Below are 19,353 nucleotides of genomic sequence, written 5' to 3' on the forward strand. Positions count from 1 at the left end.
AAACTGTCATTATCAGTTTCAGACGCTGCCGTTTGGATTGTCCACGGCACCACGGGTCTTTACCAAGGTAATGGCCGAAATGATGATTCTTCTTCGAAGAAAAGGCGTATTAATTATCCCTTACTTGGACGATCTCCTGATAAGGGCAAGGTCCAGGGAACAGTTAGAGGTCGGAGTAGCACTATCTCAGGTAATGCTACGTCAGCACGGGTGGATTCTAAATATCCCAAAATCACAGCTGATTCCAACAACACGTCTACTGTTCCTAGGGATGATTCTGGACACAGTCCAGAAAAAGGTGTTTCTCCCGGAGGAGAAGGCCAGGGAGTTATCCGAGCTAGTCAGGAACCTCCTAAAACCAGGACAAGTGTCAGTGCATCAGTGCACGAGAGTCCTGGGAAAAATGGTGGCTTCTTACGAAGCGATTCCATTCGGAAGATTCCATGCAAGAACTTTTCAGTGGGATCTGCTGGACAAATGGTCCGGATCGCATCTTCAGATGCATCAGCGGATAACCCTATCTACAAGGACAAGGGTATCTCTCCTGTGGTGGTTACAGAAGGCTCTTCTTCTAGAGCAGGCATGTCCAAAGTGCGGCCCTCCAGCTGTTGAGAAACTACACATCCCAGCGTGCCCTGACACAGCTTTAGCATTCTCTGACAGCAAAACTGTCAGGGCATGCTGGGATATGTAGTTTCACAACAGCTGGAGGGCCGCAGTTTGGACATGCCTGTTCTAGAGGGCCGCAGATTCGGCATTCAGGATTGGATGCTGGTAACCACGGATGCCAGCCTGAGAGGCTGGGGAGCAGTCACACAGGGAAGAAATTTCCAGGGCTTGTGGTCAAGCATGGAAACGTCTCTTCACATAAATATCCTAGAGCTAAGGGCCATTTACAATGCCCTAAGTCAAGCAAGGCCTCTGCTTCAGGGTCAACCGGTATTGATCCAGTCGGACAACATCACGGCTGTCGCCCACGTAAACAGACAGGGCGGCACAAGAAGCAGGAGGGCAATGGCAGAAGCTGCAAGGATTCTCCGCTGGGCGGAAAATCATGTGATAGCACTGTCAGCAGTGTTCATTCCGGGAGTGGACAACTGGGAAGCAGACTTCCTCAGCAGACACGACCTCCACCCGGGGGAGTGGGGACTTCATCCAGAAGTCTTCCAAGTGATTAAAACCGTTGGGAAAAACCAAAGGTGGACATGATGGCGTCCCGTCTCAACAAGAAACTGGACAGATATTGCGCCAGGTCAAGGGACCCTCGGGCAATAGCGGTGGACGCTCTGGTAACTCCGTGGGTGTTCCAGTCGGTATATGTGTTCCCTCCTCTTCCTCTCATACCAAAAGTACTGAGAATCATAAGAAGGAGAGGAGTAAGAACGATACTCGTGGCTCCGGATTGGCCAAGAAGAACTTGGTACCCGGAGCTGCAAGAGATGCTCACGGAGGACCCGTGGCCTCTACCTCTAAGGAAGGACCTGCTCCAGCAGGGACCTTGTCTGTTCCAAGACTTACCGCGGCTGCGTTTGACGGCATGGCGGTTGAACGCCGGATCCTGAAGGAAAAAGGCATTCCAGATGAAGTCATCCCTACCCTGATCAAGGCCAGGAAGGATGTAACTGCAAAACATTATCATCGCATTTGGCGAAAATATGTTGCGTGGTGTGAGGCCAAGAAGGCCCCTACGGAGGAATTTCAACTGGGTCGTTTCCTACATTTACTGCAAGCAGGATTGTCTATGGGCCTAAAATTAGGATCCATTAAGGTTCAAATTTCGGCCCTGTCGATCTTCTTCCAGAAAGAACTGGCTTCAGTGCCTGAAGTTCAGACGTGTGTCAAAGGGGTACTGCATATACAGCCTCCTTTTGTGCCTCCAGTGGCACCTTGGGATCTCAATGTAGTTTTAGGGTTCCTAAAATCACATTGGTTTGAACCACTTGCCACAGTGGATTTGAAATATCTCACATGGAAAGTGGTAATGCTGTTGGCCCTGGCTTCAGCCAGGCGCGTATCAGAATTGGCGGCTTTATCCTATAAAAGCCCTTACCTGATATTTCATTCGGATAGGGCGGAATTGAGGACTCGTCCTCAATTTCTCCCTAAGGTGGTTTCAGCGTTTCACATGAATCAACCTATTGTGGTACCTGTGGCTACTAGGGACTTGGAGGACTCCAAGTTGCTGGACGTAGTCAGGGCCCTGAAAATATATGATTCCAGGACGGCTGGAGTCAGAAAATCTGACTCGCTGTTTATACTGTATGCACCCAACAAGCTGGGTGCTCCTGCTTCTAAGCAGACGATTGCTCGTTGGATTTGTAGTACAATTCAACTTGCACATTCTGTGGCGGGCCTGCCACAGCCAAAATCTGTAAAAGCCCATTCCACAAGGAAGGTGGGCTCATCTTGGGCGGCTGCCCGAGGGGTCTCGGCTTTACAACTTTGCCGAGCAGCTACTTGGTCAGGGGCAAACACGTTTGCTAAATTCTACAAATTTGATACCCTGGCTGAGGAGGACCTGGAGTTCTCTCATTCGGTGCTGCAGAGTCATCCGCACTCTCCCGCCCGTTTGGGAGCTTTGGTATAATCCCCATGGTCCTTACGGAGTTCCCAGCATCTACTAGGACGTCAGAGAAAATAAGAATTTACTTACCGATAATTCTATTTCTCATAGTCCGTAGTGGATGCTGGGCGCCCATCCCAAGTGCGGATTGTCTGCAATACTTGTATATAGTTATTGTTACAAACAAATCGGGTTGTTTATTGTTGGAAGCCATCTTTTCAGAGGCTCCTTAGGTTATCATACTGTTAACTGGGTTCAGATCACGAGTTGTACGGTGTGATTGGTGTGGCTGGTATGAGTCTTACCCGGGATTCAAGATCCTTCCTTATTATGTACGCTCGTCCGGGCACAGTATCTTAACTGAGGCTTGGAGGAGGGTCATAGGGGGAGGAGCCAGTGCACACCAGCTAGTCTAAAGCTTTTACTTTTTGTGCCCAGTCTCCTGCGGAGCCGCTATTCCCCATGGTCCTTACGGAGTTCCCAGCATCCACTACGGACTATGAGAAATAGAATTATCTGTAAGTAAATTCTTATTTTTTCATATACTTTATACAGTCAAAACTCTGGCACAAACATTAGAATGACAGGAAAGGCTCTGCTCCACCGCACGTCACTGGTATGAATATACACTAACTCTAATGGCACTCTATGCTCCCCATTGATATGAAATGTCAGTAAGAGGCAGGTCTGACCAGGATGGGAAAAAAACAATGGTCCCTATGTCAGGGGACACTTGCACATTTTACTCTTAGAACATAAGGTAATAGATTCATAATACATTCTAGAGACTTGTAAAAAAAAAAAAAAAAAGTTGTGCTATATTAGGAAATATGTAAATTTCAACTACTCTAGAAAAGTATTTTAGCCTTTTCCTCATGTACACTACAGGACAGTTTTGATAGTTTATCTTGGCACTCCTTTATTATGTTGACTGGATCAGTTATACCCCTTTCATATTGCAAATGCTGGGTCCTGCCTGGTAATTTGAAATGGGTCCTTACCGGGTGGGACCCAGCATTTGACCCTAATAACTGGCTCCCTGACCTGACAATATGCCGGGTCAGGCTGCCATAGCGGAGGTGGTGCTGGGATATGAGCTTATCTCCACCTCTCCCTATGCAGTGAATTGGTCCTGGGTTGCATCGGCCCGGCAACCCATTCACCTTGCTACTGACCCGGTATTCAACCCGGAAATAACACTGCTTTATTCCCAGGTTGAATTACCTGGTCAGGCGACCCAGAAATTCGCCATGGTCCCTTGCACAGCGACCTGTGCCGAATCGGCAATATACCAAGCAGATACCGGGTTATTTGTGCGGTGTGAAAGGGGTATGGTATTGCAAATTCAGTGTTCTCTAAAGAAAATGTTGCTAGGTGGGGACCCTTTATGTTGATTAGAGGCCCAGTTGTCTGCAGCTTTTTTTCATAAGTCTGTGGGATCTGGTCCCTCAAGTTTTCAGTAAGATTGCAGGAATTTCATTTTTAGAATGTTTAAAAAGGATCTCCCAAGCCTAGCTTTGATCATGGCTTTCTGTATTGAATGCCTTTGAAAAACAGTATGATTGGCATATCTGGAAATCCCATAGGTTAATAATTGTATGTGTTTGCTAGGGATCAGTATGGGATCCCGGCGGTCGGAATACAGACGCCAGGATCCCGACCGGCACAATCCCGACGGGGGCGAGCGCAACACAGCCCCTTGCGGGCACGATGCCTCTCTACGCTCTGCACACTAATTTATTCTCCCTCTATAGGTGTCGTGAACACCCACAGAGGGAGAATGTCGGGATTGTGCCGGTCGGGATCCCAGTGTCTGTATTCCGACCGGCGGGATCTTGACCGCATCCCGTTTGCAATAGATATCTGTCTAGCATCATAACAATTTATTCAAAGGTCTGACTTCACCAGCAAGATGGAGATTTTAAAAATGATTAGTAGGTGTTTCAGTTCCATAATGCATAGTGTTGTAGCTTCCAAGATGAGGTCTATTAAATTAGCATCTTGCCTTTGCCAAACTTTAGACAAACGAAGTAGCACATCTGAAAGCATAAGTGAAGCCACAAAATTGTATGTTCTCATATCTGCTTAAACCTTCAGTTGTGATATTTCATTCAGTGGTCTCCTTCCAGACCAGCAATGACACTCACCAATGATTCTATTAAAGACCACAGCAAACACATCAGACCATTTACTCTGCAGACGGTCAGCAGCTGCATGGACACAAGTCAGAGCCCGGCTATGGTTTTTATACAAATTCACCAGGACTCTGCCTGCTTCATCTTTTAGTAATTTATTTTTCATCCACTAGGGGTCACTGGAGTACTCTTGGGATATGGATGGGGCATTAGCAGGATAGGCACATTTAAATATATTTCTCTTTCATCCACTAGGGGACACTGGAGGGGTGTGAAGCTTGCAACCGGAGGTGTGGCACAATCTAAAATTAGCATTGTCTGCACAGCCAGCTCCTCCCTCTTCACATCCCTCCTCCCTCAGTTTGAAAAATTGTGCTGGAGGTACAGCACGTGGAGCACTTGCTCCTGACTAAAAACGACTTAAGGTGCTGTGTCAACCTAATAAAAGGGGGACAAAGCTCACTAATACTGGAGAGACAATGATCCCTTTTGAAGGGGCCTGCATCTCTCCACAGGAGATCCTCGTCAATTTTCTGAGTGAGTACTGGTCTGTTCAAGGACCCTAGTATAGTCTGTAGGGAGCTGTTAGCCTAATTAGAGAGAGACTTATTTTGCCCTGTTTTCTTTTACCATTATATATATTTTTCCTATACCTAGTTAGTGGGTCTCGCCTATTGCTAGAAGCTGTGCGGGAGACGCTGGGATGCTGAGTACCGTGGCGCGCGCTGGCTGGAGTAGACTGTTATGTCGCGTGGCTGAGGAGATGCCTCGGTCGCGTGGGAGAGCGCAAGACAGCCTTTTTGTTCTACACAGGGATGTAGTGGGACCGGGGGGAGAGCGGTCCCGCAGTGCGCGTGCTGGCTGAGGAGATCCCTAGGCATCGTGGGGAGGTTTTTAATAGCGCACAGTGTCCGCGGGGTAGAGGATCTGTGCAAATATAGTAAAAGGTTTTTCTCTTGCGTCCTAGAGGATGCTGGGGACTCCGTAAGGACCATGGGGATAGACGGGCTCCGCAGGAGACATGGGCACTAAAAAAGAACTTTAGGAATGGGTGTGCACTAGCTCCTCCCTCTATGCCCCTCCTCCAGACCTCCGTTTAATACTGTGCCCAGAGGAGACTGGGTGCATTACAGGGAGCTCTCCTGAGTTTCCTGAAAAGAAAGTATTTTGTTAGATTTTTTTTTATTTTCAGGGAGCCTGCTGGCAACAGACTCCCTGCATTGAGGGACTGAGGGGAGAGAAACATACCTACTTTAACGTTAGGCTCTGTTTCTTAGGCTACTGGACACCATTAGCTCCAGAGGGAACGGAACACAGGTCTCACCCTTGCCGTTCATCCCGGAGCCGCGCCGTCGTCCTCCTCGCAGAGCCGGAAGATAGAAGCCGAGTGAGTATGTGAAGAAAGAAGACTTCAGATCTTCATTGAGGTAACGCTGTGCGCCATTGCTCCCACAAAACACACACCGCAGGCACTGTAAGGGTGCAGGGCGCAGGGGGGGTGCCCTGGGCAGCAATAAGAACCTCCATATCTGGCTTAAAATGATACATACAGGCTGGGCACTGTATATAAGAGATCCCCCGCCAGTTTTTGAAAATTTTCAGCGGGACCGAAGCCCGCCGCTGAGGGGGCGGAGATTGTTCCTCAGCACTCAGAGTTCGACTGGGTCCTGCTGACAACAGATGCAAGTCTCTGAGGCTGGGGCGCAGTCACGCAGGGGAGAAATTTCCAGGGAAAATGGTCAAGCCAGGAATCTTGTCTCCACATAAATGTTCTCGAGTTAAGAGCCATTTACAGCGGCCTGCTGCAAGCGAAGAACCTTCTTCAGGGTCTCCCTGTCCTGATCCAGTCGGACAACATAACAGCGGTGGCGTACGTAAACCGTCAAGGCGGAACAAGGAGCAGGGTGGCAATGGTGGAGGCAACAAGAATCCTACGCTGTGCGGAACAGCATGTGAGCGCTCTGTCAGCGGTCTTCCTCCCGGGCGTGGACAACTGGGAAGCAGACTTCCTCAGCAGACACGATCTCCATCCGGGAGAGTGGGCTCTTCATCAAGAGGTATTTGCAGAAGTGACAAGGCGTTGGGGAATTCCTCTGATAGACATGATGGTGTCTCGCCTCAACAAGAAGCTTCCGAGGTATTGTTCCAGGTCAAGGGACCCCCAGGCCAGTGCAGTGGACGCCCTGGTAACTCCGTTGGTGTTTCAGTCGGTGTATGTGTTCCCTCCGCTTCCTCTCGTTCCAAAGGTGCTGAGGATCGTAAGATGAACAAGGGTTCAGGCAATACTCGTCGTTCCAGATTGGCCACGGAGGGCCTGGTATCCGGATCTTCAGGAATTGCTTGTAGAAGATCCTTGGCTGCTTCCTCTAAGAGAGGACCTGTTACTGCAGGAGCCCTGCGTGTTTCCGGACTTTCCGTGGCTGCGTTTGACGGCGTGGAAGTTGAGCGCCAAATCCTAGCTCGGAAAGGTATTCCCGAGGAGGTCATCCCCACTCTCCTTAAAGCTAGGAAGGAGGGTACGGCGAAACATTATCACCGTATTTGGAGAAAGTATGTGTCGTGGTGTGAAACCAAAGCAGCTCCTGCGGAGGAGTTTCACTTGGGTCGTTTCCTCCATTTTTTGCAGGCGTGGATGCAGGCCTGAAATTGGGTTCAATCAAAGTGCAGATTTCGGCTTTATCTATTTTCTTTCAAAAATAATTGGCCGTCCTTCCTGAGGTTCAGACTTTCGTGAAGGGAGTGCTGCATATCCATCCTCCATTTGTGGCGCCGTGGGATCTTGAAGTGGTGTTGCAGTTTCTTATGTCTCACTGGTTTGAACCTTTGCGTAAGGTTGAGTTAAAGTTTCTCACTTGGAAAGTGTGTCCGAGTTGGCGGCTTTGTCTCACAAGAGCCCACATTTGATCTTTCATTCGGATAGAGCGGAATTGAGGACTCGTCAACAATTTCTGCCGAAGGTGGTTTCTTCGTTTCACATAAACCAGCCTATTGTGGTACCTGTGGCTACGGCTGCTGTGGCGGTCCCAAAATATCTTGTCGTTGTAAGAGCTTTGAAAATTTTTGTCGCCAGAACGGCTCTTACTAGGAAGACAGAGGCTCTGTTTGTCCTGTATGCTTCCAACAAGATTGGAAATCCTGCTTCTAAGCAAACTATTGCATGCTGGATTTGTAATACGATTCAGCAAGCTCCTTCGGCTGGGCTACCGTTGCCGAAGTAAGTAAAGGCCCATTCTACCAGGAAGGTGGGCTCATCTTGGGCGGCTGCCCGAGGGGTCTCGGCACTTCAACTTTGCCGAGCAGCTACGTGGTCGGGTTCAAACACTTTTGCTAAGTTCTACAAGTTTGATACCCTGGCTGATGAGGACCTCATGTTTGCTCAATCGGTGCTGCAGAGTCGTCCGCACTCTCCCGCCCGCTCTGGAGCTTTGGTATAGACCCCATGGTCCTTTTGGAGTCCCCAGCATCCTCTAGAACGTAAGAGAAAATAGGATTTTAATACCTATCGGTAAATCCTTTTCTCCTAATCCGTAGAGGATGCTGGTCGCCCATCCCAGTGCGGACTGTTCTTTGCAGTTGTATTGATACTGGTTATTTTTGTTTACACGTGGGTTGTGTATCGGTTATATTCAGCTTGTTGCTGTGTTTGTTCATACTGTTATCTGGTTTCCTGCTACTCCGGTTGTACGGTATGTTTGTGGTGTGGGCTGGTATGTTTCTCACCCTTAGTTTAACAAAAATCCTTTCCTCGAAATGGGCGTCTCTCCTGGGCACAGTTCCTATAACTGAGGTCTGGGGGAGGGGCATAGAGGGAGGAGCCAGTTCACACCCAGTCAAAGTCTTTTTAGTGTGCCCAAGCTCCTGCGGATCCCGTCTATACCCCATGGTCCTTTTGGAGTCCCCAGCATCCTCTACGGACTAGGAGAAAAGGATTTACCGGTAGGTATTAAAATCCTATTTTCCGCTTGGTGGAAAGACTGGTAAACGCTATATTAGCAGTATTCGTTCCGGATGTGAACGGCGGAGAAATAGATCCCTCTGCAGACGCAATCTCCATCCGGGAGAAATACAGTCGTCATCGAGAAGTTTTCAATGAAGCGACAAGTCTTTGAGGAGTGCTTCAATTGGGCATGTTGGCGTCTCGCCTCAACGAGAGATCTCAGAAATATTGTCCAGGTCAGAGGACACTCAAGCTATAGCAGTGGACGTCCTCAGGACACCTTGGGTGTTTTCAGTTGGTCTATGTGTCCCCTCCATTTTCACTCTTCTGAAGGTGATAAACGTAAGAAGAACAAAGGTTCAGGTTATCCTCATTGTTCCGGTCTAAACGATGTGGGCTTCGTATTCAGTTCTTCAGGATTTACTCATAGAAGATCCCTGGCCTCTTCCTCTACGTGAGGAACTGTTACAACAAGATCCGGGCGTGTATCGAAACTTGCTGCGTTTGACGGCGTGGCCGTTGAATGCCATATCCTAACCAGAAAGGATATTCCCAGTGAAGTCGTTTCCACACTTCTTTGGGCTAGAAAAGAAGTAACTGCAAAGCCTTACCACAGTGTTTGGAGAAAATGTGTGTCTTGGTGTGAATCCAAGAAGGCTACTACGGATGATTTCAGTTGGGTCGTTCTTCTCCATTCTTTGCAAGCAGGTGTGGGTGCAGGCTTAAAGTTAGGCTCCATTTAAGTGCGGTTTTGGCCTGCAACCTTTCCGGAAGTTCGGACCTTCGTGCAAGGAGTACTGCACATCTAACCTCCATTTGTGCCCCCATTGGCATCGGCGGACCTTGACGTGGTGTTGCGTTTTCTTGTGTCAAAATGTTTGGAACCTTTATGAAAGGTTGTGTTAAAATGTCTCTCTTGGAGAGTGGTCATGCTTTTGGCTTTGGCGTCCGCAGGGCGGATGTCGGAAGTAGCGGCTGGGTCTCGCAAGAGCCCCTGTTTGATCTTCCAGGTGGATAGAGCGAAATTGAGAACTCTGATAATAGTTCTGCCAAAAGTGGTTTCGGTGTTTCGCAGAAACCTGCCTATTTGATGCCTGTGGTTGCTTAAGCATTGGCTGATTCAAGGTCTCTCGATGTAGTCAGGGCTTTGAATATTTATGTCACCAATTTGGCTCAGATTGGGGAAACAGAGGCTCTGTTTGTCCGGTATGCCCCAGCGTTATTTGGGTGCGCCTGCGTCTCGTTACACGCTAGATCTGTGATACGATTCTGCGTGCTCGTTCTACGGCTGGATTGCAGTTACCGAAGTCGGTGGTGACCCATTCTACTAGGTAGATGGGCTCTTCTTGGGCGGATGCCCGAGGAGTCTCGCCGGTTCAACTTTGCCGAGCGGATACTTGGTCGGGTTCAAACACTTTGGCTAAGCTATACAAGTTTGATACCCTGGCTGATGGGGTCCTCATGTTTGCTCAATCGGTGCTGCAGAGTAGTCCACACTCTCCCGCCCGGTCTGGAGCTTTGGTTTAAACCCCATGGTCCTTACGGAGTCCCCAGCATCCTCTAGGACGTATGAGAAAATAGGATTTTAATACCTACCGGTAAATCCTTTTCTCTTAGTCCGTAGAGGATGCTGGGCGCCCATCCCAGTGCGTACTGTGTCTGCAGTTATTGGTTATGGTTACACTCTTGTGGTGTTTCTTTTCTGTCAGGCTGTTGCTGACGTTGTGCATGCCATGGCATGCGGTGTCTTATTATTGGGTGTGTTAACACACTTGTTGTGTTACATATTCTCTCAGCATGTGGCTGTGTATTGTTCATGCCGTTGGCTGTTATTCTATTGAATGCCACGTTCTGCGGTATGTTCGTGGTGTGAGCTGGTATGACACTCACCGTGTTTAAACAATACATTTTTTCCGCAAAATGTCCGTCTCCCTGGGCACAGTTTTCTAACTGAGGTCTGGAGGAGGGACATAGAGGGAGGAGCTAGTTCACACTTATTCAAAGTCTTATAGTGTGCCCATGTCTCCTGCGGATCCCGTCTACACCCATGGTCCTTACGGAGTCCCCAGCATCCTTTACGGACTAAGAGAAAAGGATTTACTGGTAGGTATTAAAATCCTATTTTTATTCCGGTGGACAACTGGGAAGCATGGTTCCTCAGCAGACACGATCTCCGTCCGGGAGAGTGGGACCTCCACCAAGAAGTCTTCGCAGAGGTGACAAGTCTTTGGGGAGTTCCTCCAGTCGACAGGATGACTTCTCGTCTCCAAGAGAAACTTCAAAAAAAAAAAAAAATTGTTCCAGGTCAAAAGACCCTCAGGCAGTAGATGCTCTGGTAACCCAGTGACTATTCCAGTCAGTATATTCCTTCCACTTCCATTGATCCCAAAAGTTCTCGGGATAATAGAAAGAACAAGGGTTCGGGCAATTTTCACTGCCCCAGACTGGCCAAGGAGGGCTTGGTGCTCAGATATTCAGGAGTTGCTTATTAAAAGATCCTGAGCCTTTTTCCTCTTCCAAAGGACCTACTACGGTAGGTATTGGGCGTGTACCTAGACTTGCCGGGGCTACATTTGACGGCATGAATGTTCAGCGCCGAATCCTACCCCAAAAGGGTATTCCCAAGGAAGTCATCACCACTCTTGTTCTGCCAGGAAAGGAGTAACGTCTAGACATTACCACCGTTTTTGGAGAAAATATATGTCTTAGTGTAAATCCAAGACAGTTTCAATGGAAGTGTTTCATTAAGGCGTTTTCTCCGTTTCCTACAGGCTGGGGGAAATGCAGACTGCAGTTGGACTCCATCATGGTCCAGTTTTCAGCATTGGAAATTTTCTTTCTGAAACTATTAGCTTCCCTTCCGGAAGTTCAGTTTGCGTGAAAGACGTGTTGCACATCCAACTTTCATTGGTGCCTTCGGTGGCACCTTGGGATCGTCATGTGGTGTTGCAGTTTCTTCAATCACATTGGTTTGAACCTTTACAGAAGGTGGAGGTGATATTCCTCACTTGGAAAGTGGTCAGCCTATTGGCCTTGCCATCTGCACGGCAGATGTCTGAGTTAGCGGTCTTGCCTCTCAAGAGCACTTAGTTGATCTTCCTGGAAGATAGAGCAGAATTGAGGACACGGCAGCAATTTCAACCGAAGGTGGTTTCCTCGGCCCACATCGACCAACCTATTGTGGTGCCTGATGCTACTGGCGCCTTCGCTCTGTCAAAATCTCTGGATGTGGTCAGAGCGTTGAAGATTTGTCGCCAGAACGGCTCAGATTTGGAAAACAGAGGCTCTGTATTTCCTGTATGTTCCCAGCAGGGTTGGGTGTCCTGCTTCCAAGCAGATCATGGCATGCTGGATCCGGAACACCATTTCAGCACGCTCATTCCACGGCTGGATTGCCATTAGCGATATCGGTGAAAGCCCTTTCTACTAAATAGATGGGCTCATTCTGGACGGCTGTCCAGGGGGTTTCGGCATAGCAACTTGCCGCGCAGCTGCTTGATCGGGGTCAAACACATTTTGCAAAGTTCTACAAGTTTGACACCTTGGGCGATGAAGACTTTAAGTTGGTCAATCGGTGCTGCAGAGTCATCCGCACTCTCCCGCCCGTTCTAGAACTTTGGTATAAACCCCATGGTTCTTGAAGTGACCCCAGCATCCTCTAGGACGTATGAGAAAATAGGATTTTAATACCTACCAGTAAATCCTTTTCTCTTAGTTCGTAGAGGATGCTGAGCGCCCGTCCCAGTGCGTACTGTATCTGCAGTTATTGGTTGTGGTTACACACAGGTTGTGTTACGAGTTTTGTCAGCATATTGCTGCACATTCTTCATGCCGTTGGCTTGGGTTCTGTTGAATGCCACGTTCTGCGGCATGCTTGAGGTGTGAGCTGGTAAGATGCTCACCGTGGTTTAACAATAAATCCTTTCCTCGAAATGTCTGTCTCCCTGGGCACAGTTCCTTAAACTGGAGTCTGGAGGAGGGGCATAGAGGGAGGAGCCAGGTCACACCATTTGAAAGTCTTAAAGTGCCCGTGTCTCCTGCGGATCCCGTCTATACCCCATGGTTCTTGAAGTGACCCCAGCATCCTCTACGGACTAAGAGAATAGGATTTACCGGTAGGTATTAAAATCCTATTTTTAGATTGTGCCACACCTCCGGTTGCAAGCTTCACACCCCTACTGTATAGGACTCCAGTGTCCCCTAGAGGATTCAGAGAAATGGATTTATTTGTAAGTACCAAAATCCTCTTTTAAATTAGTAACTCTCCTCCCCCTCCATACTCCCAAGATACCTCAGTGTTTTTTCTGTGCTCAATCAGGATAGAGCACACGTGGAGAATTCCACGTTATTTTTAGTTTTGACTTTTTTTATTTTACTTTTTACTCTCAATCCCTTCCCAGCTTATAAAGAAGCTTGGCTCCGGGATTGTGGAAGCTGCTGCATGCAGCTATGTTGGCTTGTCGGCACTCACCAGAGGAGCACCGCCATAGACCAGATACAGCTCGGCTACTTTCACTGAGACTGCATCAGGGAGCTGGACGGAGCTTATACCAGAAGCCCCGTCATAGCCTCCAACATCCTCGTCAGGTAAGGCGGGCAGGCACCGCTCCTTTCAGCATCATTGCGGAGGGATCGGGCGGTCAGATCACGCTGGACCCGCTGGCCGCCGCCGCTCCCCGGCTCCCGCCTGCTGATGGCACTGAAGGGGAGCTGGCGCGGGGGATCTGAGTACCGCTGGCCGCCCGCCGCAGCTTCCCGGCTCCCGCCCACTCATAGCGCTGAAGGGGAGCTCACACTAGGTCCTGCCGCACGGCATCCTCCCTCAGACTGCGGACAGCGCTAATTGCTGCCGCGGTCTGTCTCCATCACAGGCAGCGCCGCTGCAGGGGGGGGGGATCGCGGGGGGAGGATAATGCCCACAACAGCAGCAGTATTACTAACTGCTTGTACAGGACCTGCAACAGGCTATTAAGCCTGTATTAATAAGACAGCTGGATGTATTACAGTATGACTTAATGGGGTTATTAATGTAGCACAGAAAGGCATGCATATAACATAACATGTTTCCTGTATTATACATATGTATGTAAGCACATGGCTGGGGGGCCATTTTAACTCTACTTCCTGCTTCTTCTTCCAGGAAGTTTGCTGTCCTACAACACTCGGCCACCGGATGGAGCAGGGGTGTTACTAGGAATTTTGTACAGATCAGGTTTCATATAGTGTAGCCCACGTGCACTGCACTTCCGGCTTATATACACTTTAGTAACATTTTTACTGAGTCGTAGGACTTTTCTGCCTTTGTCTGCTAGTCTGTCTCTGTACATAATGAGTAAGGCTAATGTTAAATCAAACAAGTAGCTTAGCTGCAATGTCTGTGCGAGTGTGTTACCTGAGGGATCTACCACATGCACAGTATGTTTTGTAAATACAGCTACACATGTGACCCTCAGCCTCCATGCAAGGCTGGAGGATGTAATGACAATCGGAAATGGCCGCTGCATGCAAGGAGCGTGAGGCTGCCAGGTCTGAGGCTAGGGCGATACCTCCTGAGATTCCGGTAGGGGCTCAGGAGACGTTCCTTTACCCCGATTTAGCGCAGCTACGTTTGGCGGTGTGGCTGTTGAAACCGCCCTCTTAAGAAGAGAGGGTATTCTGGAATCGGTTATACCAACCATGTTACGTTCTAGGAAGCCAGTTACGGCAGCTCATTATCACAGAATTTGGCGTGCACATATAGGTTGGTGTGAAGCTCGGAGGTTTCCGACATCATCTTTCAAGTTATCCCGTCTTTTGCTATTTTTACAGACTGAGTTAGATGGAGGACTATGTTTATCTACACTAAAGGTGTAGGTCTCTGCCTTGTCAATTTGCGTTCAAAGTTATTTGGCTCTTTTGCCAACTGTACACACCTTCCTGCAGGGTGTCCTCAGAGTACAACCTCCACCTACACCGCCATGGGACTTGAATCTGGTTTTAGATTTTTTACAGTCTTCAAATTTTGAACCCTTACAACAAGTGGATGTTAAGTTTCTCACTTGGAAAACAGTTTTTCTGCTAACCTTAGCTTCAGCAAGGTGTGTTTCAGAATTGGGTGCCTTGTCATGCAAGCCACCGTATTTGGTGTTTCATGATGACAGAGAGGAACGTCAGACGAATCCCGCTTTCTTACTAAAGGTAGTATCATCCTTTCACATCAATCAACCAATCGTAGTTCCTGTATTAGCAGAAGGTGCAGGAACTCCAGCTACTTTGGATGTGGTACGCACACTACGCGTTTATGTAGCCCGAACGTCTACAGTATGTAAAACGGATACATTGTTTGTTCTCTATGACGCAGTCAAGATGGGTTGGTCAGCTTCCAAGCAGACCTTTTCCAGATGGATTAAGCTGACCATACGTCAGGCTTAACTTCATGCTAGGCTACAGCCGCCTGCATCAGTTTCAGCTCATTCCACACGTTCTGTGGGAACTTCAAGGGCAGCAGGTCGTGGGGCCTCTATGACGCAGCTTTGCCGTGCGGATACATGGTCATCAGTGCACACGTTTGTGCGCTTTTACAAGTTTGATACGTTTGCGGCATCAGCATCTAGCTTTGGCCGTCTGGTGTTACAAGTGCCAAACAGCTCTCCCGCCCAAGGGGGAAACTTTGGTACGTCCCAAGAGTACTCCAGTGACCCCTAGTGGATGAAAAAGAAAATAGGATTTTGGTACTTAGCAGATAAATCCTTTTCTTTGAATCCACAGGGGGCACTGGACGCCCACCCAGAGCAGTTTTACCTGTCTTGTGGTAAGTTCAGTGGATCTTCTGGTAACACATTCTCACCGACTGGTTCAAATGTTCAGGTGATATCTAATATTGTGCCAACTGTTTTAGTTGTCAGTTACGTTGTGTGTCAACTTCATTGTTGTCCGTTATGTTATAATGTTATATGTAATTCTCTATTGTTCATCTTCTCTTGCTCCTGTTCGGAGGTATCTGAGGTATCTTGGGAGTATGGAGGGAGAGGAGAGTTACTAATTTAAATATATTTAAATGTGCCTATCCTGCTAACGCTGTGGATTCAAAGAAAAGGATTTATCTGGTAAGTACCAAAATCCTATTTTTGTTGAACCTTTGTGTTAGCTAACCATGAGAGCAGCTCCATCAGAGCCTTGGCCCATCAAGTTTTGTTTCGCTTACATCCTAGAGGATGCTGGGGTCCACATTAGTACCATGGGGTATAGATGGGTCCCTTGGGAGCCATGGGCACTTTAAGAGTTTAATAGTGTGGGCTGGCTCCTCCCTCTATGCCCCTTCTACCAGGCTCAGTTTAGAAAATGGGGGGCTCCATAGGAGTTTTTCTAGTTTTATTATTTTTGTTAAGAGTTAGGCACAGGGAGGCTGCTGGCAACAGCCTCCCTGCTTCGTAGGACTTGGGAAGGGGAGTAGTGTCCAACCCTCTGAGATTAATGGCCACTATCTCCGCTGACAGGACATTATGCTCCTGAGGGGGCTGATCGTTCGCCCCCGAGGCGACCCTCACTCCTGCAGCATGCCGCCACCCCCTATCAGAGCCAGAAGATCGCGGTGGTGAGTAGGACACCGGCGACCCACCGACTCCGGAGGCTCGGTGGTACTGCGGTGGGGTGCCCTGGGCCAGCGCAATGCCCTTCCACTGGTCACTGCATCTATCAGGGTCACTGCACTGCTGCTAGAAATGATGCCTCAGGCCAGTATAAAGAATGTAAAGTGCGAGAAGACGTGCCATTTTTGGGGGCGGAGCTTCTCAGAGCGGATCCAGCAGCTCTCCAGCACCATTTTCTCCCTGCAGACCATCACACAGAGACGCTGACAGGGAGCGCTGACCCTCCACATAACTCCAGTCATCCTGTGCGGTACTAGGGGATTATAGAGGGGGGCGGGGGGTATTTATAACTGTGCAATCTATAAAGGGTGCACAGTCAGCGCCAGACATTTATTCCATAACTGTCTACTGGGGCGCTGTGTGTGCTGGCTCCATTAACTCTGTGTCTGACATTTTCCTGTGTGTGTGTATGCAAATCTCACATTACTATGTCCGGGGACTCTATATCTTGTGCTGCAGAGTATATATCTTCACCAGAGGAATCCATTCCATGTACTCAGGAATATAATATTGCGTCTCAGCCTTCCGAATCAGAACCCCAGTGGGTGGCTTCTATTAAGTGCATGATAACCCAGATTTCTACTAGGATAGAGCATAATGAGACTGAAACACAGGTTTTAAAGAAATCTGCTTTCCTTGAGGACGATAGGAAAAAGTGGGAAAACCCTCCTATAGTTGACGCTTCTGTATCTAGACTGTAAGAAGGTTGTGTTACCTGTCCCTGGGTCTACCGCTTTGAAAGAGGCGTCAGACCTTAAGATTGAGACTACGCTCAAATCCATATACACTGCTTCTGGCGTGGCGTTAAGACCCACTATTGCCTGTGCATGGATTTCTAAAGCCATAGTAAAGTGGTCAGGCACATTACTAGACACGGGGTGTTTTCTTACAATACGGGTGCCTTGTATTCTCTCATTGTGTATGTGTGCGAACTAACACAAACTAAAGATCTTTATCTCTTTACACAGGTGGCACCATTTTATGTCTTATTGATGGCATGCCCTTGTCTGTTATATCTCGAAAGAAACGGCTACACAGACACCTCTCCTCGTTAGCTGGGCCACACACTGATACATAAGTGACCCAACTCAAAATAATCCCTTAAGTGACCTATGATTAAAAATTACTGCCCTGAGAATTTATACATGGGCTATATAAATGATAGAGATTATGGTCACATTATCAAATTTTTGATACATTTTTAATCTTACATCAATGATAAGGGAATTATTACACAGACGGACTCAAACATATTTAATTGTTTTGACTGAGGTCATCTAGATAAGACCATATTTTATCAACATATTTTTGCAATAAGATCACATATTTATCAATTTATTCACATTGATGTTGTAAAACAATTTTTAAGGCATATCTAATAAAATTTGTAATTTTAAGATTATTATTTTCTCATTAGTACACATTAATTTTTCTTGTCACCTCAGATAAGAGTGCTTCCTACCAGGGTTATCTTGTCTTCCTTGTAGTCGTTTTTATGACATTACTAGATGAATTAGATTCTATGGATAGAAGTTACATTGAATTATTTATACGTAACATACGGGATTCTGCGGGTTTCATGGTGGAGGCAATGAAGGACCTGGGTCATCTGAATGCAAGGACGTCTTCCATGGCTGTCTCAGCACACAGGGGACTCTGGCTGCGCCAATGGTCTGCAGACGCGGAATCCAAGAGAAGTGTGGAGAACCTACCCATCACAGGTCAGGCTCTATTTGGGAAAGCTTTGGATGCGTGGATCTCCATGGCAACCGCGGGTATGTCTACCCTTCTTCCCTCAGACACAGAAGAAATACTTTTCTACATCTACAACGCAGTGCTTTCAGACCGCAAAGGTACAGAAGTCCAAAACCCCTTCCACTTTCTTCAGAGGTGGTCGGGGAAAATCCAGAAAACCTGCTCCCGCAGGTTCCCAGGAACAGAAGCCTGACTGTTTCCTTACAATCCTCAGAATGATGGTGGACCACCTGGCCTGGAGAACGGGCAGGTGGGAGCGAGACTCATACTTTTCAGTCACGTCTGGGTATCATCCGCCCTGGATCCCAGGGTACAGGATATTGTGTCCCAGGGGTACAGACTGGAATTTCAAGAGCTCCCACCTCACAGATTCTTCAAATCAGGCTTACCAGCTTTGCCGACAGAAAGGCCTATCCTACAGGAAGCCATTCACAAATTGGAAAGGGCAATGTTATTGTTCCGGTTCCACCTCATCTGGAAGGCAAGGGTTACTATTTAAACCTATTTGTGGTACCGAAACCGGATGGTTCGGTCAGACCAATTTTGAACCTGAAGTTGCTAAACCCTTATTTTAGGGAATTCAAGTTCAAAATGGAGTCTCTGAGAGCTGTGATCTCAGGTCTGGAGGAGGGGGAATTCCTGTTATCCCTGGATATCAAGGATATGTACCTTCACATTCCAATCTGGTCGCCTCATCAGGCTTATCTAAGATTTGCACTGCTGGACTGTCATTATCAGTTCCAGGCACTGCCATTCGGCCTCTCCACGGCACCGAGGGTGTTCACCAAGGTGATGGCAGAGATGCTGGTGCTACTCCACAGACGGGGAGTGAACATAATTCCATATCTGGATGATCTGCTGATAAAGTCGTCGTCCAGGGAGAGTTTCTATCAGTCCATTGCTCTCACAACTCGACTGCTCAGGGATCATGGATGTATCCTGAATCTTCCAAAGTCACGCGGTTGTGCTGTCAGCAATCTTCATTCCGGGAGTGGACAACTGGGAAGCAGACTTCCTCAGCAGACACAATCTCCATTCGGGAGAGTGGGACCTCCATCCAGAGGTGTTGACAAATCTTTGGGGTGTACCTCAAATAGACATGATGGCCTCCCGCCTCAACAAGAAGCTTCGGAGGTACTGTCCCAGGTCGCGGGATCCACAGGCAGCGGCAGTAGACGCCCTGGTAACTCCGTAGATGTTCAAGTCGGTGTATGTGTTTCCTCCACTGCCATTCATCCCAAGAATTCTAACACTCATAAAAAAAGCAAGAGTTCAGGCGATCCTCATTGCTCCAGATTGGCCAAGAAGAGCTTGGTACGTGGATCTTCTGGAGTT

This window comes from Pseudophryne corroboree, chromosome 3 (assembly GCF_028390025.1).
Source record: "Pseudophryne corroboree isolate aPseCor3 chromosome 3, aPseCor3.hap2, whole genome shotgun sequence".
Lineage (NCBI taxonomy): Eukaryota > Metazoa > Chordata > Amphibia > Anura > Myobatrachidae > Pseudophryne > Pseudophryne corroboree.